Raw genomic sequence first — 21299 nt, 5'->3', positions numbered from 1 at the left:
CTCCAGCTGCTTCTGAGGCTCACTATTTGAATTGCTAGACACTATCCCCATTCACTAATATTGTACAGATTGTAAAAATAGGTCAGAGTAAAATATTTTTGTCTTCTGAAATACGATGTGTGTTACCAGACTTTTGCTAGCTGGAATTAGTTTACAAAAATTAAATTCATTCTTTCTGTTCTAGAAACTCAGTATCCTAAGAAGTGAGAACTATCCTGTTTGTGTACCAATGAAGCTATGAGAAAGAAGAAAATATTGGAATAAATTTTTCTTTCTGCCTAAGAATACTCTACAGTTCTCAGGTGTTTCCAGCTTCCTTAACAGTGAAGTATGGTTTCTAAACTGGAATGTGGGGAGGGAGAGAAGGTACCTGGCTCACCACCCACCAACGCAGAGAAAGGCCAACTCAGCGTGGCCCAGACAGCCACGTGCCACCTGGGCAGAGCTTCCAGTTGGCATCTCAGCACCTCTCAGATATGGACAACTAGGGCTGACCAAACATTAAAAAAAAAAAAAAAATCCAACCTGAGAAAATACACCTAACAAAGGGCATATGAGAGGACTGTTAGATACAGGATGATTGGAGTATATCAACCTCATCTCCTGATTACGTAGCAGGCAATGTTCTAAGCATTGCTCATGTATTAACTCAATGCTGCAAAGGCTCCAACGAGGCAGATACTATGTTTTGCCATAGAGATGAAAAAGCACAAACAGTCAACTCAGCTCAGGTCAAAGAGCAAGTAAGCAACAGAGCTGGGCCCAGAGTCCATGGGCTTAATGTCTGGAAGACGCACACCCCTGCTCAACATGGAGAAGGGACATCACAATGCATGGGCTGAGGAAACAGGACAACAGGAACAGAAGGAAACTTCTTTACAAGATAAAAACTATAATCATATCGTGAGAGATGTGATAAGATATTGTATCTATAGAATGAGTAAAGTGACGTCAAAAAGGACCACTCAGAGACAAACTCCTGGGGGCATACGCTGAAATCAAAGCTAGAACATCGTGAATAAAATGATGACAAGAAAGAATCGAAGAATCTTTCTCCAAAATAAAACTAAAATACAAATTTACAAGATATCAGTAGAGAGAAGAGGCTGAACATTTGACTAACAGAAATGCCAGAATCAGAACAAAGGACACTGAGGAGGGGGTTATTCAATAAAATCTCCGGGAATGAAAGGACTCTGTCTAAAGTTTTTCTTTTTAAGACTTGTGGGAAAATACACCAGTGAATCTTGCTAGCTAGGGACACAGTCAGGGTTGGTGGGACGGTCTGCATGGGTATCCTGTGTGCAGGACGGGGCTGAGAATGGCAAGAGTGTCTTCTACCAGGTGGAAAATCATTCACCTGTACTCACTCAGTGACTCACGCCCTTCTCAAAGGCAGGACGCGGGGGTCAGGGGCATAGGGCATGGCAGCTCTCCGCATGAGGCAGCTCCCTGCAGACTGGACAGACCTGAGGTGGGGTCAGGGCCTGGCTGAAGGCTGCAAAAGCTCCAGCCCGTGAGGTTGTCACAGTCACAGAGACAAAAAGAGAAGCTAAGAAAGAAGCCCAGGAGACGTTCATGGAAGCTGATCCGGAGGGGAAACGGCACTGTGCGCGGGAGGAACGCAGACCCTTCCTACGTAGGGAACCCGCCTGTGACACGGGAAGGCTGCGTGCCATCAAGCGGACAGTGGCAGGTACCAGCCAGTGGCACTGTCCTAGGGGGTAGACAGAGCGCTGGGGTGGGAATATAGCGTCCTTATATACATATAACTTGGAATTCTTTAACCTTCCATTGTAATGAAATTATAACAGGTGACCATAGAAGTTGTCGGGTTTTTTCTGCAGTCGCAATTGTTAATAGGTAGTTTTTTGTTTGTTTTATCTTGTTTCCTGGTTACCAAACATATATGTGGAACTAGAATCTCTGCTATTCATGAAATCTTTATAAAGTCATTGACTAACTTAGTGATGAGGGCTGAAAATATTCCCCATGAACTAAATATTGCCTTAAAATGTGTATATGATGACCACTTTAGGCTTTCTAAACAAACTGAAACTTATAAAAAGAGCACTGTACATTGATTTGGGTGTGATTTGGTTTCTAATGAGAAAAATAATTTGAAAAACCTAAAGAAAATAGTGTTCCATTTTCATTAAAAAAATTTCTATTATTCTTACTGTTTACCTCAAAAATTTCAAATTTTCATTTGTAATTTAAAACATATGTTGACAAAAAGTGAGAAGAAAATTTGAATTTACTTACCAAATCATCACAAATTTCAGGGTCAAGGTGGAACTTCGTAGGCCTCCTGTCTTGACGTATCTGTGTCTTCAGACAACACTACGGATAAAATCAATAAACACAGTGAAAACAAAGTGGAACACAATTGTGATAGTTGCTCATTCCCTCTGACGAGGGCCGTAATAGCACAGAAACTTGGTCAACACAAAGCTTCTACTCATTATCTGAAGAGTAGGACTTTTCAGTTTGTCTTACGAGGTTCGCACACGCTCTGCGCATGTCATGTGATCAGGTGGGGGAATGGCAAAGACAGGGCTCCCGATCTCAGCAAGCACAAGAGGTCAGTTTACGACAAGGAGTATAGAATTATATCTAAGCCAGACAGGATGCAACAACCTATAGAAATTGTATCTTTCGTAATCCGTGACTCTGAAAATTAGACATTACCCTACACATGAAGAAACAGATATTGCAAAGTTAATTTTCTCTAAAGTGACAAATTCATCTTACCCAAAACAAGCAGTCAGTTTCTTGAGACACTCTTGTTCCTTTCATTACCTTTCTCCTCTTCACTTCCGATGTCTAATCTGAGATCACACACTGTCTCATCTGTCCCTTTGTTCCCAACCCATCTCATAATGTTACTTTCCCCGCTGTTATTCCCGATTATATGCAGTGTATACTTCAGGACACGAAATATGGAGAGTGGCCCAAGGTGAAAACCAGTGTGCCTAAGACTGAATTGATCTGCATTCGCTGTCTCCCGAGAGTCCTGAGGGGCTGCATCCTCAGCACAGGAGGACCCGGCTGTCATTTCTCACAGCGGGTGCTGAGTTACACATTCAGCTTTGCATGTTTTTAGTCAATCAGTCAGACCCAATTTCACTTACACTCTCATCAACCTTCATTTGATGTCTATGGATTTGCCTTCTGGAATTCGACCTCTACTTCCTTTCCACAGTGTCTGCACCATATTATTCCAAATCCCATAATTGCTTCCATGTCAGGATTTGCATATCCAACAAGGAAAACTATAGGAAACCTGTGATGGTTAACTGGATGTGTCAGTGTGACTGTGACAAGGAATACCCAGGCAGGTGGTCAAACATTATTTCTGAGTGCACCTGTGAGGGTGTGTCCAGAGCAGATTAGTGTTTGAACCCACATTCTGAGTAAGCAGTTTCCCTCACCAGTGTGGGTGGCCATTGTCCAACCCATTCGTGGCCTCAGTAGAACAGAAAGGTGGAGGAAGGGTGAGTTCACCATTTGATGTCCGACAGGCATTTTCTCCTGTCCACAGACATAAGTGCCTTTGGTTCTCAGGCCCTTGGACTAGAACGAGGACTTAGACTAGCGCTTTCTCTGATCCTCAGGCCTGTGGGTTTGGACTCTAGTCCTGTAAAATTGGCTCCCCCGGGCCTCCAGAATGCAGATGGTAGACCGTGGGACTTCTCAGCCTCCACTAGTGCATCAAGCTCCCTCTCATAATAAATCTCTTCAAAGTGTCTGTACATACCTCCATATCTGTATCCACATTTCTGTCTATCTCTCTGACTGGTTCTCTTTGCCTGGAGAACCTTGAGAAATACAATAGTCAATTATGTTGAAATTTCAGATAAACAATTGACTTTCAGTGTAACTATGCAGCATGTGCATGCTTGCTTGTAATACTTGTGTGAACTGCGAGAAAATGACAATAAATTTATTTATCTGAAATTCACATTTGACTGAGTATTTTATATTTTATCTGGCTACTGCAAAAAGGAGCATAAATATAAATTTCACTGGCCAACATAAATACATACACGGGTATAGAATTCTGTACAGACCTATAGACACCATGGCTTTAGCCCAGTGGGTCCCATGTGCTCTTGTGACCTCTGGAACTATAAGAAAGTCACGTATGTGTGTTTACACGTATTTATGGTAGTTTGTTGCAAAAGCAATAGGAAACAAATAGAAAACTAGAATATTGTGCTATCCCATGACTACAGTATTAATAAACATGTTAACATTAATGCAGTGCTTTCTACTTCTGTGTGGAAAAAGAAGCCTGTCTTGCTTTCCACACCCAAAGAGGTGAGCTGCAGAGAGTGACATGTGCTGCAGGTATGTCTGCAGGCAGGAGCAGGCTCACCTGTGTCGGAGAACGCTGCAGGGCTAACATGCTTCTCCATCCTCCTGTGGCATCTCAGACCTGGCAAGTCTTATTGCTGAAGTCTGTGAGCCCATCGTGTGTGGATCCTGACCACAGGCCCTGGCCACTCTACTCGAGAGGAGGATGCGGGAAGACGAACTTGTGGGACACACATGCGTGTCCATCTTCACGGAACAGGCCACTGGTCGTGCCAGGTCTCTCTTGCGGGTGCTGCCTGCCTGTCTCTGCATCTCCAGGTGGGGAGGGGAGCCAAGCCCTGTGTAGAGGCAGAGCGGCCCCACTCGCCACCAACACTGTACCTAGAAAAACTGCACTTCATAAATGAGTCAAATAATTTCCCAGACCAACAAAAGCTGAGTCAATTCACATCCCCTAGACTTGCCCTGGAAGAAACGCTAAAGGGAGTCAGTTCTTTATATTGAAAAATAAAATGACAGTATAGACACCAACACAAAACCACATGCAAACAGACAGTTCACTGGAAAAGATAAATACCTGAATGTAGAATTCTGTACTGTCATAAAGATGGTGGGTGATCTCTCTGTTTCTATAGCTCTTCTGTGAATTTCTCACCTACGATTTGTAGTTTCCAGGAGACAGTGCTGCATGTCTTCTGCCAGATTTATCCCTAATGTTTAAAACATTTAGATGCTATGTTTTAAAAAATCTACTCGATTTCTATTTATTGGAAGTATATAGAAAATCAGTATATTTTGTTTATTGGTCTTGTATCTTGCAGTCTTGCTAAATCACGTAGTGGTTCTACCAGCTTCGTTCTAGATGGCACCGACTGTCTACATCACAGGGGTGCCTTTTTGTGCCTACATCACTGCCCGTCTGCAGTGCACGGTGTTGGAGAGAAACGCCGAGTGGAGACGCCGTGATCCCGGCATTACAAGGAAAGGGCACTTAGCTACTTACCAGTAAGTAGGTTTTCACAGGTGAAGGAAGTTCCCTTCTATTTCCAGCTTGCTGAATTTTGAACAGGAATCAATGCTGGATTTTGTCAGACGCTTTTTGTCTATCTGAGGGAATTCCATGGTTTTTCCTTTTTAGTTTGTTAATACAATGAATTACATGGCTTGATTTTTAGAATGTTAAACCAATTTTTCATTCCCAGGATAACTCTTCTTCGTTTCCTATATCCTCAACTTGCTAAAATTTTGTTTCACAATTTCTGCATCTATGCTCATTGGTTCATTGATACGTAGTTTTCTTTCCTTGTTATATCTCTGTAAAGTTCTTCTGGTATCAGTGTAATGTTAGTCTCATCAAATGAGTTTGGAATTAAATTAAATTTTCTTGAGTTGAAGATTTTGTGTAGAATTGGATTTATTTATTTTCAAAACATTACAGGGGTACAAACGTTGAGGTTACATGTATTGCCTTTGCACTGCCCAAGTCAGAGCTACAAGCCCATCTGCAGATGGTGCGCACCGCACACATTAGGTGTGAATTTACCTGTCCCCTCCTCCCCCCGCTCCAGTCAGACTCCTGATGTATGCTACTTCCATATGTGCGCAGAAGTGTTGATCAATTAGTACCAATTTGATGGTGAGTACATGTGGTGTTTGTTTTTCCATTCTCGTGATACTTCACTTAGAAGAAAGGGCTCCAGCTCTATCCAGGCTAATACAAGAGGTGTTAGTTCAGCATGGTTTGTTGTGGCTGAGTGGTACTCCATGGTACAGATGTATCACATTTTATTAAGCCACTCATGTATTGATGGGCACTTAGAATAATTTGACAGAACTTACTGGTTAAGGTACAAAGGCATGGAGTTACTGTGGAGGGATGGTGAGGAGTGTTTTAACCATAGGTTTAATTTCTTAAATAGATCTAGGGCTATTCTAAGCTACAAATTTCTTCTTGAGTGAGCTTTGGTAATATGTGTCTTCCAGCATATATGTTCATTGTATGTAACTTGTAGACGTTATCAGCACAAAACTGTGCATAATTGTATTGGGGTTCTGGAGAGAAAGAGAACAAATAGAAGTGATGGGTGTGTGTGTGTGGGGGGGGGGGTGTATAGATGTGAGTAAGGGAGGGAGAGAGATATTTATTACAAGAAATTGGATGAGAGAAGTCCCAAGATGTGCATTCAGCAAGCTGGAGACCCAGGAGAGCCCATGGCATACTCCCAGGCTGAGTCCAGAGGCCTAAGACCCAGCAGAGCCCATGGCGTGAGTTCCAGTCTGAATGATGGCAGGCTGGAGACCCAAGAAGAGCTGATGTTTCTGATGGAGTCCAAAGGCAGGAAAAGAACCCTGCTCCAGCTCAAGGAAGTCAGTCCGGAGGAGGTTTCTCTTACGCGTGGCAGGGGAAAGGGGCTGATAACAGCTTCTTTGTCCTGCTCAGGCCAGCAGCTCATTGGGAGCACCCACCCACATCATGGAAGGCCACGTGCCCTACCAGTCCACAAGCATGAATGCTAATCTCATCTGCAAACACTGTCACGGACACACTCAGTAAAATGCATTACTAAATATCGGGGTGCCCCACGGCCCAGCCAAGTTGACACATATAGTAACTACCACAATAACAGCCACTTGTCTTTGAAATATATCTACAGACTCTGTAGTAATATCACATTCTCATTCCTGAAATTGTGTCTTTACTCCTTTTTCCCCCTGATTCGTGTGGCTTGAGGTTTAGCAATTTTATGGATCTTCTCAAAGGACCAGCTTTTGGGTTCATTGATTTCTTTGATATTTCTCTGTCTTCCATTTTGTTGATTTCTACACCAATGTTTATTATTTTCTTTCTTTTGCTTAGTTTGCGTTCCATTTGATCTTGTATTTCTACGGTGTTAAGGAGGAAGCTGAGGTCCCTGATTTGAAACCTTTATTCTTCTTAAATATAGGCAGTTAATATCATAAATTTACCCTAAAAAGTGCTACAGCAGCATCGCACAAGTTTTGATCAGTGGCATTTTTGTTTTCATTCTGGTGAAAATACTTTCTAATTTCACTTTTGATATCTTCTTTGATTGATGAATTTTCAAATATTTGAGGATTTTCCCAATATCTTCATGATATTAATTTCTACCTTAATTCCATTGCAGTTAGTTGGCATAGTTTTTATGACTTTAATCCTTTTTATGTTGAAACCTATTGTAGCCCCAAATGAGGCATATCTTGGTCAATAATCCATGCTCACCTCCAAAGAAAGGGGACGTGTTCTGTTGTTGAGTGAAGTGTTCTATAAAATTAATTTCGGTCACAGGGTTGGTTTCACGTTTCAGGTCTACTGTATCTGCACTGACTCTCTGTCTTCCTTTTCTGGCATTAATTGAGAAAGGGATACTGACACTTCTGACTACAATTGTAAATCTATTTCCCTCTTTCGTCATATCAGTTTTTGTTTCATGTATTTTAAAGATGTTATCAGGTACACAGAGTTTAGAATTGTATGTATTCCCGATGCATTTTTTGTTATTATCATGACATCAACTTCTTTACCCTAAAAATCTTTGTTCTCTAATGAAGTGTGATATTAATAGAGCCATATCATCGCTTTTGATTATCACCATCTTCGCTTTTTATTATGTTTTCCCCATTCTTTTCCTTTTAACTTATTTGCATGTCTATATTTAATACGTGTTTTTTTCAGGCAGTGTATGGTTACAGTTTTTATAATCCAATCTGACAATCTCCACTTTTAATGGCACTGTTTAGGCTATTTACATTTATTATAAATACTGCTATGTTTTGATTTAATCTGTCACCTTGCCATTTGTTTTCTGTGTTTCATGTGATCTAGGTACAAAATTATAGTCACAGATTTCAATGTACCTCCCTCAATAAATGACCACGCAGGTGGACAGAGATTCAGTAAGGTTCTAGCAGGCCTGAACTCAGGTCACTCTTTCTCTGTGTATTTCCAATGATTTATATGATTCCTTTTTAAACCCTTTGTTGTCCTGTTAGCTATTCACTTTCTACTGTCATTTTACTGTTTGCCCCAGAGTTTATAGTGTACATTTTAAACTGAATATTGGTCTACTTCAAGGAGCATTCATACCCCTTCACATAACTTCCAGGAACTTTACAACATTATTCTTTTCTCCCATTCTTTGTGCTGTTGTCATGTATTTTAGACGTATAAACTTTATAACTCCACAGTACATTGTTTTTATTTTCCTACAAAAAGTAAATTACCTTCTACATGGAATTTCTAAACATAAGGAAAAAAATCTTTAAGTTATCCACATACTTAGCATCTATTGTCCTTTCCGTCACTTTATGTCCCCATTTTCATTTTGTGTCCTTCTCTTTATGCATGAAGGACTTTATCACTGCTAGAAATACAGGCCTGCTGGTGATCAATTCTTTTATCTTTCCATTTCTGTATGCCTCAAGAAGTTTTTATTTCACACTTATTTTTGAAAAGGGTTCACTGGGTGTAGAATTCTGTTTTTTTTTTTTTCTTTCAGTACTTTAAAGATGTCATTTCACTGTCTTCTGGTTTATATAGTTTTTTATATGATGTATGCTATTCTTTTTCCATTCTGTGTAAAGTGAGATCTTTTCCCTCTGTTTTTATTGATACATAATAGTTGTGCATATTCTGGGAGTGCCTGTGATACTTTGGTACATGCATACAATGTGTAATAATCAAAACAGCGAAATTGGGATAGATGTCCGTCACCTCAAACTAATACATTAATGTTGAGAACATTCCAGTTATCATCTTCTAGGTATTTTGAACTTTTTAATGGATTTCTGTTAACTATGGTCATCCTTCTGTACTGTTGAACACCAGATCTTATTTCTTCTACCCAACTGTATTTGCGTATCCATGAACCAAACTCTCTTCATGCCTCCTTCCGTTTGTAAGATTTGCTCTTTATTACTGGCTTTAAGGAATTTCATTATTATGTGCCTTGGTGTCATTTTTTTTCACATTTCTTAGAGTCAGTTGACCTTTCTAGATATGTTGGTTTATAATTTTATTCACATTCAGAAAATCCTAGCCATTATTTTTTCAAATATCCTCTCCATTCTCCCTTTCTGGGACCCTAATTACATGCATGTGAGGCTGACTGAAGTTGTCCCACAACCGACTGGTTCTTTTCCTGTTTTTAATAGACTTTTTATTTAGAGCAATTTAGGTTTTCTTTTTTGTTTCATTTTGAATCATTTCTATTGCTATGTCTTCAAGTTCACTCATCTTTTATTCTGTACTGTCTACTCTACTGTTAATTCTGTCCAATATACTTTTCACCTCTAAAAAACAAATGTATCTTTCATATATTTTTTATGTCTCCACTCACGTCTTCTGATACTTTTTCTTGAACATATGCAATATAGTTGTGGTAACTGTGTAAATGTCGTTGCCCAGTGATTCTATCACTACTATTATTAGGGGGAAACTAGTTTCAATTGATTAAATTCTCTTCATATGGGTTGTGTATTCCAGTTGTTTTATTTGTTAATCAGATGTCAGTAATTATGAATTTTATACCTCGTTGGGTGCGGGGCAGTTTTATATCCCTGTAATCTTGGACTTTGCTCTGGGATGAAATGAAATTACTTGAAGGCAGCCGTCTCTCTGGAGGCTGCCGTCTCACACTCACCTGTCTGGACCAGGGCAGCCTTCAGTGAAGGGCCAAGTGGAGACACAACGCCCTCCTGAGGGATTCACCCGATAAGCTGTGAATTACCAGGTTTTCCTTCTGTGGCTGGGAGAACAAACTAGTTCTGGAAGTATGTCAACTCTGAGGATTGTTTTCTCCACACTTTCTGGGTCTTTCCTGGGCCCAGGTATTTACTCACAAGAATATACTCAGCATCATTTAGCTGGAAACTCAACGGGGGACCCCTGTAGGGCCCCGAGGTCCTCCCGCGTCCTCCCTCCCCATTACTCTGCCCTGTCAGTTTACACACCGAGTCCTCCTGTGCTGCCACATTTTGTCTCCACAACTCGGGCAGACCACTGGGCTCTGCCTGGATGTCTGAAACCAGAAACCATCATTCCATATGTTTTCTCTGGGTTTGGTTTCAGGCAAGAAGGTAAATCTGGCTCCTGCAATTCCATCTTGGTTGAAGTATGCAATGCTCCTCAGTCCATTTTCCAACTAGCCAATTCATAATAATATAATGTCTGCATTTTAAAATATTAAGATCTTGCCAATTAGAACTGTGCCCACCTAATTAGCAACACATTCTCCATATCCCATCCCAGCAGCGCCACAGATCCTCCAAGAATGAGGCAGTGAAAAGGACCGGTATCGAGGTGATGAAGGTAGGAAGAGAGCCCTATACCTGAACCCAGTGAAGACCCTATTCTATTTTCACAACACAAGAGAGACTAAACATAAAATACATGGCAGATGATTTTCATGAATAACCTTCTGCTGTTTCATTTGTAGTATTTTCCACGATTGCATAGCCATTCTAAAAACATCATTTTTGTATTTTGGGGGAAATGTTATGAACTGGAAAGGCATTTCTAAATATTTCTAAATATTACACATAATTTTAAAATTACTATTCATTTTAACTTGCTCATTAAACTAAATTACTACAGCACAGAATATAATTTATAAGCTTCACCATGAGATAAACAATCTTTCTTGTTACTTGAAACACAACGATAAATAAAACCACTTCTGTTTTACTCACAAAAATATATTGAGATCCTAGGACAATACCTGACCTGTGACAGGCACTACATAACTATTTACGGAGTGAATGGATCGTACACCTGAAAAGTCAAATATCTTAGCAACATTCACAAAGAATGCAAATGCTGACAATCCACTGTGTGTGTGACCTTCCAGACATTTTCTATGCATACACGATCAAATAATGTACCTACCTGGTATACAAAAACCATGTAATTTTTAAATAACAATATAAGATCATATGAACATCTATATTTCACTTTTCCTTAGTTAATACATCGTGGCAATTTTAGCCCTACATATAATTGAATAGAAATATTATGACTAAATCCATATTATGAATATTTTAGCTTCATTTTATTGTGATGTCGGGTTATTTTTGAAATATATTCTTCTAATACTCCAGTCAACTGACATATAGATCCTAGAAGGGAATTCATAATATTGTCTGTGTAAATGTTAAAGTCATTGAAGCACGACCTTGGTGGTGGGCTGTGCATCATTTTCCGCTTCTTGTGCATGGTTCCAATTCTCTGTCACCTGGAGAGACTGTAATATGATTTCTTCTGGAAACAACACTTTTAAAACAAGAAAAGAGCATAGATATCACTACAAAGCTAAATATGAATAGACACAACCTAAATATTTATGGCTGATCCTAAAGTAATCCATATTCCAATCCATTCCTTTCTGAACCCCCTTTTATGCTATTTCTAAATTATAGAACTATACCAGCACTGCATATTCTTTGCCACAAAGTCTTGTCTTGTCTATTTGTAAGTACACACATCTCACTTGTCCATTTGTAAGGAGAAACATAAATTGCATTACAAGGGACAAGCAGAGCACAATGAATTTATTTTTAATTATTTAAGCATGCTATGTTTAGTTGCTGAGTAAGCTGAAATTGAAGGAAAATACTGAAACTCTCCAACAGAAAATTAAAAACGTGGATATCACATAGTTTTACTTCTAATATTATGATTGTTCAGGCTGTGTTCTACTCAAAATTTAACATGAAACCTATAAAAATACACTGGGAAAATGTAACACCATAATTCTGCAAAAATAATACCTTTTATGCTTAAGTGGATGGCATGTTCAAGGTCAAAGCAGCACCACCTGCTTACGGTCCTGCCAGAAAGGAAAAAAGATAAAATAAGTAACCTCATATTTAGAACTATTGAGGCTAGCATACATAATGGAAATTTAATTATATAATCTTTAAATCAATATAAGAATGTTAACATTTACAAAATACTTTTAAATAAGGACCATATCAGATGTCAGGTCTTACAAAGTCCCAAAGGTACCATTGGGAAATTTGAAAAATTAAGGAGTTACTCTACTATATGTATCTAAACAAAACAAAAAATTGGAATTTTCATTAAAAAATTTAATAGATATATCCCATATACCAGGATAGGAATGACTCCATCCTTTCTGGGAATATTTCTGTTCTAATATACAAAGTGGACAAGTAAAAAAATATATAGCCTCTGAAGGATGAGTAAAATGTTAATATTACAGCATCAACAGAAAAGTCATTTTGAGCCAGGAATGGTGGCATGGCGCTAGAGTCCCAGCTACTCAGGATGCTGGGGCAGGAGGATCACTTGAGCCCAGGAGTTGCAGGCTGTAGCGTGTGTGCCACGATCTCACTTGTGAACAGCCACTGCACTCCAGCCTGGGCAACACGCCAAGACCCCATCTCTTCAAAAAATAAATGCATTTGATGGTAAGTATTCACTACCCTGAAATTCACTGAAAAAACAAAGAGAGCAACATATGAAAAATAAAAGTCCACCTTCAATGAAACAAGATGACCAAAGCACAAATGATGAAAAGTATCTGTTAAAGAGAATCTGGGCTTCAACAATCAAAGGTACAAGAGCTGATTCACCTTCTCAGAGCTTGAGCCAGATACAGATTTCTGGAAAATTGAGATCTCGGGGCCTGTTGGGCCACCTGACCAGTCTCTACTGGATCACGAGGCGCATGGTGGACTGTCTGAGGTCTCTCTGCGGGCCCATCTCCACCTGGAAGAATCCCAGCAGAGCGTGTGCTCCAGCCATGACACTCCGAGGTGTGTGCATGTCAGCTTGCCTCCAGAGAAGCCCACCTGAGGGGCACTTTCACAGGCACGGAAGCGCTGGGCACCTCCACTCTGTTCCCTCAATATGACCTTCTGGGGACACGATAAACTCCACCAAAGAGGAATAATGGGGAAAAAAATCACCGTAGGACCTAGCAAAATTGACTCAAAGAAAGAAAAACACTTAGAGGAGATGAATTGAAGAGAAAAACCTGAGGAAGCTGATGCACAGCCTGTCCTGCCCAGGCTTCCCCAGCCCGGGTTCTCACGCCAGGGAGAAATGGTCATCTGATGTTCTCCAGCTGCTCCCAGCAGGTAGAGCGGAGGGCTGCGTTCACCATCTTTTCAAAGTTACCATGACGAAGACTCCAAAAGTGTGGCAAAGATAGCACCAAGCAAACAAGAAACCCATATCAATCTGCAAACCACTATCTTACCTCCTCATAACAGTGAAAAACTTCAATAAAATACTTGGCAATGAATTCTAAAACACAGGAAGAGAAATTCACCAAAATTTTTTTAAAAATTTTATTTTTTATTCTGGGTATACAAGGAAGGCTTGTTATGAAGTTATCCAGCTGAAAGACTTCACCGTATTAATAGACTGAAGAAAAAAAGAGTTCTCTCAAGAAATGCTGATGAGGCAATGAACATCAAGATAGGAAACAGTAAAATACTGGTGGGATGAGGACAAGAAACCAGAGAGATGCAGTGCTGCGCCGCTGCAGTCCCGGCTGCCTGGGAGGCTGAGATGGGAGAAACGCTTGAGCCCAGCAGGTCAGGGCGGCAGTGAGTCGAGACCTCACCGCCGCACTCCAGCCTGGGGGGAAGACTGACCCCACCGCAAACAAACAAAGGAAATACGACAAGTACGCAAAGAAGTATAAAAGCAGGACAGAAAAATAAGAGATGATGGACTAAGAGAACACGAAATATTAATTCTGAAGGGGCACCAAGAAGGGAAAGAAAACATTCCTATGTACCAACTGCTGTTCAAGAGGAAGACTCAATCGGGCACAGATGCCAATTCTCCCTGTATTTTAACACAACTGTACAAAGACGTAAGAACATTTATTGCTTCACTCTTTGTAATGGCAAAAAGCTGGGAACCTCGATGTCCAGCCATAGGAGATTGGCTAAGTAACCTACGATACTTCGTTCAGTATGATAATATCCACCCGGCACTAAACATCTACTTGAAAAAAGAAAGGCCTCGCACCAGTGTCCTCAACGTCCACCATAAGAAACTGGAGGCCGGGCGTGGTGGCTCACACCTGCCATCCCAACACTCTCAGAGTCCAAGGAGGGAGGATTGCTTGAGGTCAAGAGCTGGAGACCAGCCTGAACGAGAATGAGACCCCGTCTCTCTCTACTAAAGATAGAGAAAAATATTAGCCGGAGGTCTAAAAATGGAAGGAAAAAAAAAAAAGATTAAATATAAGAAGACGCCAGGGAGTAGAATGCCTGTAGGGAAGATGAGTGATCGCATTAAATCCCTATGGATGAAACCTGAAACTTCAAAACTTTTCAGAACATATCACAGCTGAAAGGACAAGCTTGTACTGCTCCCAGCTGCAGAAGGTGGAGCCTAGCAGAGGCCAGAGCCTGAGCGTACAGAGTCTGAACATTTTTTGGACCAGACTGTGGCCTAGTAAATAGCCACGACCCCACCACAATAGGATCCCTGAACAACGGCCCCCCCATGCTAGGTGCTTTGAGAGACATGAATTAAAATATGGTCCCCTTCCCAAGAGGCTCCCTGGACGGCCCTCTCCCCTGGTCCACGGACCTTATATAGGGTCCCCGCCCATGTGTAAACACTGAATACTTCTCCAGAAGTGAGAGTGTGGAACCTGATCCCTGGGGACATTGGGCCAAGGCAGACTTTTGCCCATGGGAGCTACAGCAACTGGGACGCTGAGCAAGCGAGGTCACCGTCCTCTCCCCATAGCTAGTATCTTGCCTGCAGATAGAGACAGAAACCTCCCCTATAGAGGAAGAACCAAAGGGAAACAAACAAACAAAGAGGATTTCGGTCTACTATTAGTGTGGACCCTGCCTGCCTTCTGAAAGACCACAACACAGTGTCCTAACTCGCCAAAGCAGTCTTGCATCACTCCAATTCTCTAGGATTGGACCCATCGGAAGCAGTCCTCCAACGGAAACAGAAAAATCTCTAAACAATACACAACAGTCTCCCCCTCTTGTCAAAAGAAGCAACATACCTAGACTGTTTCACAGCCTAAGAATAGAGCACAAAGACTCCTGTTAACTAGACTAAATCTATAAGTAAAAATCCAACGATAAATCTAGATGGGAAGGGCCCAGCAAAAAAACACGGAGAGCACAAAGAATCTAATGGAAAGCTCATCCCCAAAGAGAAATACCAGCTCCCAATCATTTGAAACAAACCAGACTCAAAACACCAACATGTCACAGGAAGAATTCCAATTACGGATTATAAACAAGCTGAATAATATACAAGAATCAATGGATAAACAACACAAGGAAAACACAAAAAAAATACAGGATTTGGAGGAAAAATTCACTAAAGAAATTGAAATATTGAAGAAAAACCAAACTGAATTCCTAGAAGTGAAGAATTCACCCAGAGAGCTACAAAACACTGTGGAAAGTCTCAAGAGCAGGGTAGATCAAACAGAGGAAAGAATCTCAGAAATTGAAGATAACTCCTTCCAACTAAATAAGTCAGTCACAGAGATAGATCGAAAAAGTAAGAGAAATGATCTGAGTCTTCAAAAAATGTGGGATTATGTGAAGAAACCTAACTTGAGAGTTATTGGCATTCCTGAGGGTGAAGAAGATAATAAGCAAGGGTTGGACAAGCTATTTGAAGACATAATCGAGGAAAATTTTCCAGGCCTTGCCAATACTCTAGACATACAGATTCAAGAAGCTCAAAGGACCCCTGGGAGATTCATAGCAAATAGGAAAACACCACGCCACGTAGTCATCAGGCTGACCAAAATATCCACTAAAGAGTCACTTCTCCGAGCTGTAAGGAGAAAGAAACAAGTAACTTACAAAGGAAAACCCATCAGAATTACGCCAGATTTCTCAGCTGAAACCTTACAAGCAAGAAGAGGTTGGGGCCCCATTTTCACGCTTCTGAAACAGAATAATGCCCAGCCTAGAATCTTGTACCCAGCTAAGCTAAGTTTTCTATACGAAGGAGAAATCAAGACATTCTCAGATAAACAAAGGTTGAGGGAATTCACCAAGACAAGACCAGCCCTCCAAGAAGTACTCAAAAGAGAACTACACACGGATCAGCACAAGAAAGATCCATGAATGTAAAACTACTCAAGAGCTAAAGATCAAATTCCAGATACCACAATGGCCCAGGAGAGAAAACATCACAATGAAGTTCTACCCAACAAGCTGAACAAAAAACTGTCTCACTTATCAGTTTTCTCAATAAATGTGAATGGCTTGAACTCCCCGCTCAAGAGACATAGACTGGCCCAATGGATAAAAAAATACACTCCAAGTATCTGCTGTCTTCAAGAAACTCACCTAACCTGCAAAGATGCATTTAGACTGAAAATAAAAGGATGGAAATCGATATTTCAAGGAAATGGTAACCAAAAGAAACCTGGTGTGGCAATCTTAATTTCCAATAACTTAGCTTTCAAACCAACAAAAATAATAAAAGACAAAGATGGCTACTACATACTGATTAAAGGCACAATTCATCAAGAAGCCATGACTATACTCAATATATATGCACCCGACCTAGGTGCACCTAGATTCATAAAGCAAACCCTACTAGATCTCAACCAAATGATAGATAACAATACTGTAATAGCTGGAGACTTTAACACCCCACTGACAGTACAGGACAGATCCTCTAAACAGAAAATAAACAAAGACATAATGGACCTAAATAGAATGCTAGAACAAATGGGCATGGCTGACATCTATAGGACATTCTACCCAAAGTCCACAGAATATACATTCTTCTCATCAGCTCACGGGACATTCTCTAAGATTGACCATGTCCTAGGACATAAATCATGTCTTCAAAAATTCAAAAAAATAGAAATTATACCATGCATCTTCTCAGATCACAGCGGAATAAAAGTAACAATGATCACAAACAGAAACCCTCACTCTTACTCAAAGTCATGGAAGCTAAATAACCTTCTCCTGAATAATTATTCTATAAAAGAAGAAATCAAGATGGAAATCAAAAATTTCTTTGAATTAAATGACAATGGAGATACAACTTATCAAAATCTATGGGATGCAGCTAAAGCAGTCCTGAGAGGAAAATTCATATCCATAAATGCCTATATCAAAAAGACAGAAAACATGCAAATAGACAACCTAACGAATAGACTCAAAGAGCTGGAGAAAGAAGAACAGAACGATCCCAAACCCAGCAGAAGGCGAGAAATTACTAAGATCAAATCAGAACTAAATGAAAAGGACAACAAAGAAACTATAAGGGAAATTAATAAAACAAAAAGTTGGTTCTTTGAAAAGATAAACAAAATAGACACACCCCTGGCTAGACTAACCAAGAGCACAAAACTAAAATCTCTAATAACCTCCATTAGGAACATGAAAGGAGAAATCACAATCGACGCTACAGAGATACAAGATATCATCTATGAATTCTACAAAAATCTTTATGCACACAAACTGGAGAACGTGGAGGAAATGGACAAATTTTTAGAAACACATAGTCTTCCCAGGCTCAACCAGGAAGAAACAGAGTACCTGAAGAGACCAATATCAAGAACTGAAATCAAAACAGCAATAAAAAACCTTCCCAAAAAGAAAAGCCCTGGTCCAGATGGGTTCACACCTGAATTTTACCATACATACAAAGAAGAACTGGTGCCCATCCTACATAAACTATTCTCCAATATTGAGAAGGATGGAATTCTCCCCAACACGTTCTACCAAGCCAACATAACATTGATACCAAAACCTGGAAAGGACACAACAAAAATAGAGAACTACAGACCAATTTCCCTCATGAATATAGATGCAAAAATTTTCAATAAAATACTAGCAAATCGAATCCAAGTACTTATCAAAAAAGTAATCCACCACGACCAAGTGGGCTTCATCCCAGAGATGCAGGGGTGGTTCAACATACGTAAATCTATAAATGTAATTCACCACATAAATAGAAGCAAAAACAAAAACCATATGATACTCTCATTAGATGCAGAAAAAGCATTTGACAAAATTCAACACTCTTTTATGATAAAAACGCTTAACAAAATAGGCATTGATGGAACCTACCTAAAAATGATACAAGCCATATATGACAAACCCACAGCCAACATCATACTGAATGGGGAAAAACTGAAAGCACTCCCACTTAGAACTGGAACCAGATAGGGCTGCCCATTGTCTCCATTACTTTTCAACATAGTATTGGAAGTCCTTGCGAGAGCTATCAGGCAAGAAAGCAGAATCAAGGGAGTCCAAATAGGGAAGGAAGAGATCAAACTCTCACTTTTTGCTGATGATATGATGTTATATCTGGAAAACCCCCAGGATTCAACCATGAGACTCCTGGAATTGATTAACGAATACAGCAAAGTCTCAGGCTACAAAATTAATATACACAAATCAGAGGCATTTATATATGCCAATAACAGTCAATCGGAAAACCAAATTAAAGGCTCAATACCCTTCAAAATAGCAACAAAGAAAATAAAATATCTAGGTATATATCTAACTAAAGAGGTAAAGCACCTCTATAAGGAAAACTATGAAACACTGAGAAAAGAAATAGCAGAACTTGCAAATAGATGGAAAAATATACCATGCTCGTGGATCGGAAGAATCAACATTGTTAAAATGTCTATACTACCCAAAGTGATCTACAGATTCAATGCAATCCCTATTAAATTACCAACATCATTCTTTACAGACATAGAGAAAATAATTATACACTTTGTATGGAATCAAAGAAGACCCCATATAGCAAAAGCAATTTTAAGCAACAAAAACAAAATGGGAGGTATTAATTTGCCAGACCTCAAACTATACTACAAGGTCGTGGTTCTTAAAACAGCCTGGTATTGGCACAAGTGCAGGGACACAGACCAGTGGAACACAACAGAAAATCCAAATATAGAACCATCCTCATATAGTCACCTAATTTTTGACAAAGCGGGAAAGAATATACTCTGGGGACAAGAATCCCTATTCAATAAATGGTGCTGGGAGAATTGGTTAGCCACTTGTAGAAGACTGAAACAGGACCCACAGCTTTCACCTCTCACAAAAATCAAATCACGGTGGATAACAGACTTAAACCTTAGGCGTGATACAGTCAGAATTCTAGAAGAAAATGTAGGAAAGACTCTTACAGACATTGGCCTAGGCAAAGAATTTATGAAGAAGACCCCCAAGGCAATCACAGCAGCAACAAAAATAAATGAATGGGACATGATTAAATTAAAAAGCTTCTGCACAGCCAAAGAAACAGTTCAGAGAATAAACAGACCACCTACAGAATGGGAAAAAATTTTTGCATACTACACATCAGATAAAGGACTGATAACAAGAATCTATTTAGAACTCAGGAAAATCAGCAAGAAAAAATCAAGCAACCCTATCAAAAAGTGGGCAAAGGACATGAATAGAAATTTTTCAAAAGAAGATATAAAAATGGCTAACAAACATATGAAAAAGTGTTCAACATCTCTAATCATCAGGGAAATGCAAATAAAAACCACAATGAGATATCACTTAACCCCAGTGAGAATGGCCTTTATCAAAAAAACCCAAAACAACACATGTTGGCGTGGGTGTGGAGAGACAGGAACACTCATATACTGCTGGTGGGACTGCAAACTAGTGCAACCCCTGTGGAAAGCATTATGGAGGTATCTTAAACAGATTCAAGTAGACCTGCCATTTGACCCAGCAATCCCATTACTGGGCATATACCCAAAGGAAAAAAGGTCATTCTGTAACAAGGACACATGTACCCGAATGTTTATAGCAGCACAATTCACAATAGCAAAGATGTGGAAACAACCCAAATGCCCATCAATACATGATTGGATTAGTAAACTGTGGTATATGTATACCATGGAATATTACTCAGCTATAAGGAATGATGAAGATACGACATCTCTATGGTTCTCCTGGAGAGAGTTGGAACCCATTATATTAAGTGAAGTATCCCAAGAATGGAAAAACAAGCAACACATGTACTCACCAGAAAATTGGTTTCCCTGATCATCACCTAAATACAAATCTGGGAACGACACCAATTGGACATCAGACTGAGGTGGGGGTCGGGGAGGGGATGGGGGTATGCCTACACAATGAGTGCATTGCGCACCGTTTGGGGAGTGGTAACACTTGAAGGTGCTGACTCGGGAAAGGGGGGGTGGGGAAAAAAATATGAAACTGTTGTTTTTAACTTGCATTGTTCACTTAATAATTTATCATGAATATTTCCCATATTATTTCATATCATTGTACAAGAAATAATGTATACATTATGAGGACATACTGTATCTAACAAGATATACTGTTAGACTCTTTGATTCTGTAAAATTAAATTGTTATTAATGACAAAAAACTAATAAAAAAAAAAAAGCCGAGCATGGTGGCAGGTGCCTGTAGTCCTAGCCACTGGGGAGGCTGAGGCAGGAGGATCTCTACAGCCAAGGAGTTTGAGGTTGCAGTCAGCTAGGCTTAGGCCACACACTGTAGCCCAGGTAACAAACCCAGGCTGTATCAAAAAAAAAAAAAAAAAAAAAAAATTAGAAAAAGAAATAGCAGTTGAAAATCAAAATAAGCAGGAGAAATAAAATAGTAAGGACCAGAGAAACAATCAAGGAAACAGAACGCTGCTAGGGCGCGTGGGTAGAGGCCAGGGTATGTTGGGGGGGGGGGTAGTGATGAATCCTGGCCGGCAGCCCTGGAAGACGACAGGCCACAGTGGGTGGCGCTTGGGCTGAGCTAGGGCCCAGGTTCAGGTCCAGGACTGCGGTTGGAGGCGCGGCCAGAGCCGGCGGCAGAGCAGGGTCAGGGGAGTGTTCGCACTTGGGCCACCGCGTCTGTGGCGCAGGGTCCGCTTGTGGCAACGCCGCCCCCGTCCCAGGCGACGCGCTCTGGCCCCGCGGCCGGCTGTCCGAGTCACACAGCCCTGCCCTGACACTCCAACC

The sequence above is a fragment of the Eulemur rufifrons genome, chromosome 4 (genome assembly GCF_041146395.1).
Source record: "Eulemur rufifrons isolate Redbay chromosome 4, OSU_ERuf_1, whole genome shotgun sequence".
Taxonomy (NCBI): Eukaryota; Metazoa; Chordata; class Mammalia; order Primates; family Lemuridae; genus Eulemur; species Eulemur rufifrons.
Note: the sequence above shows the minus strand (reverse complement) of the source record.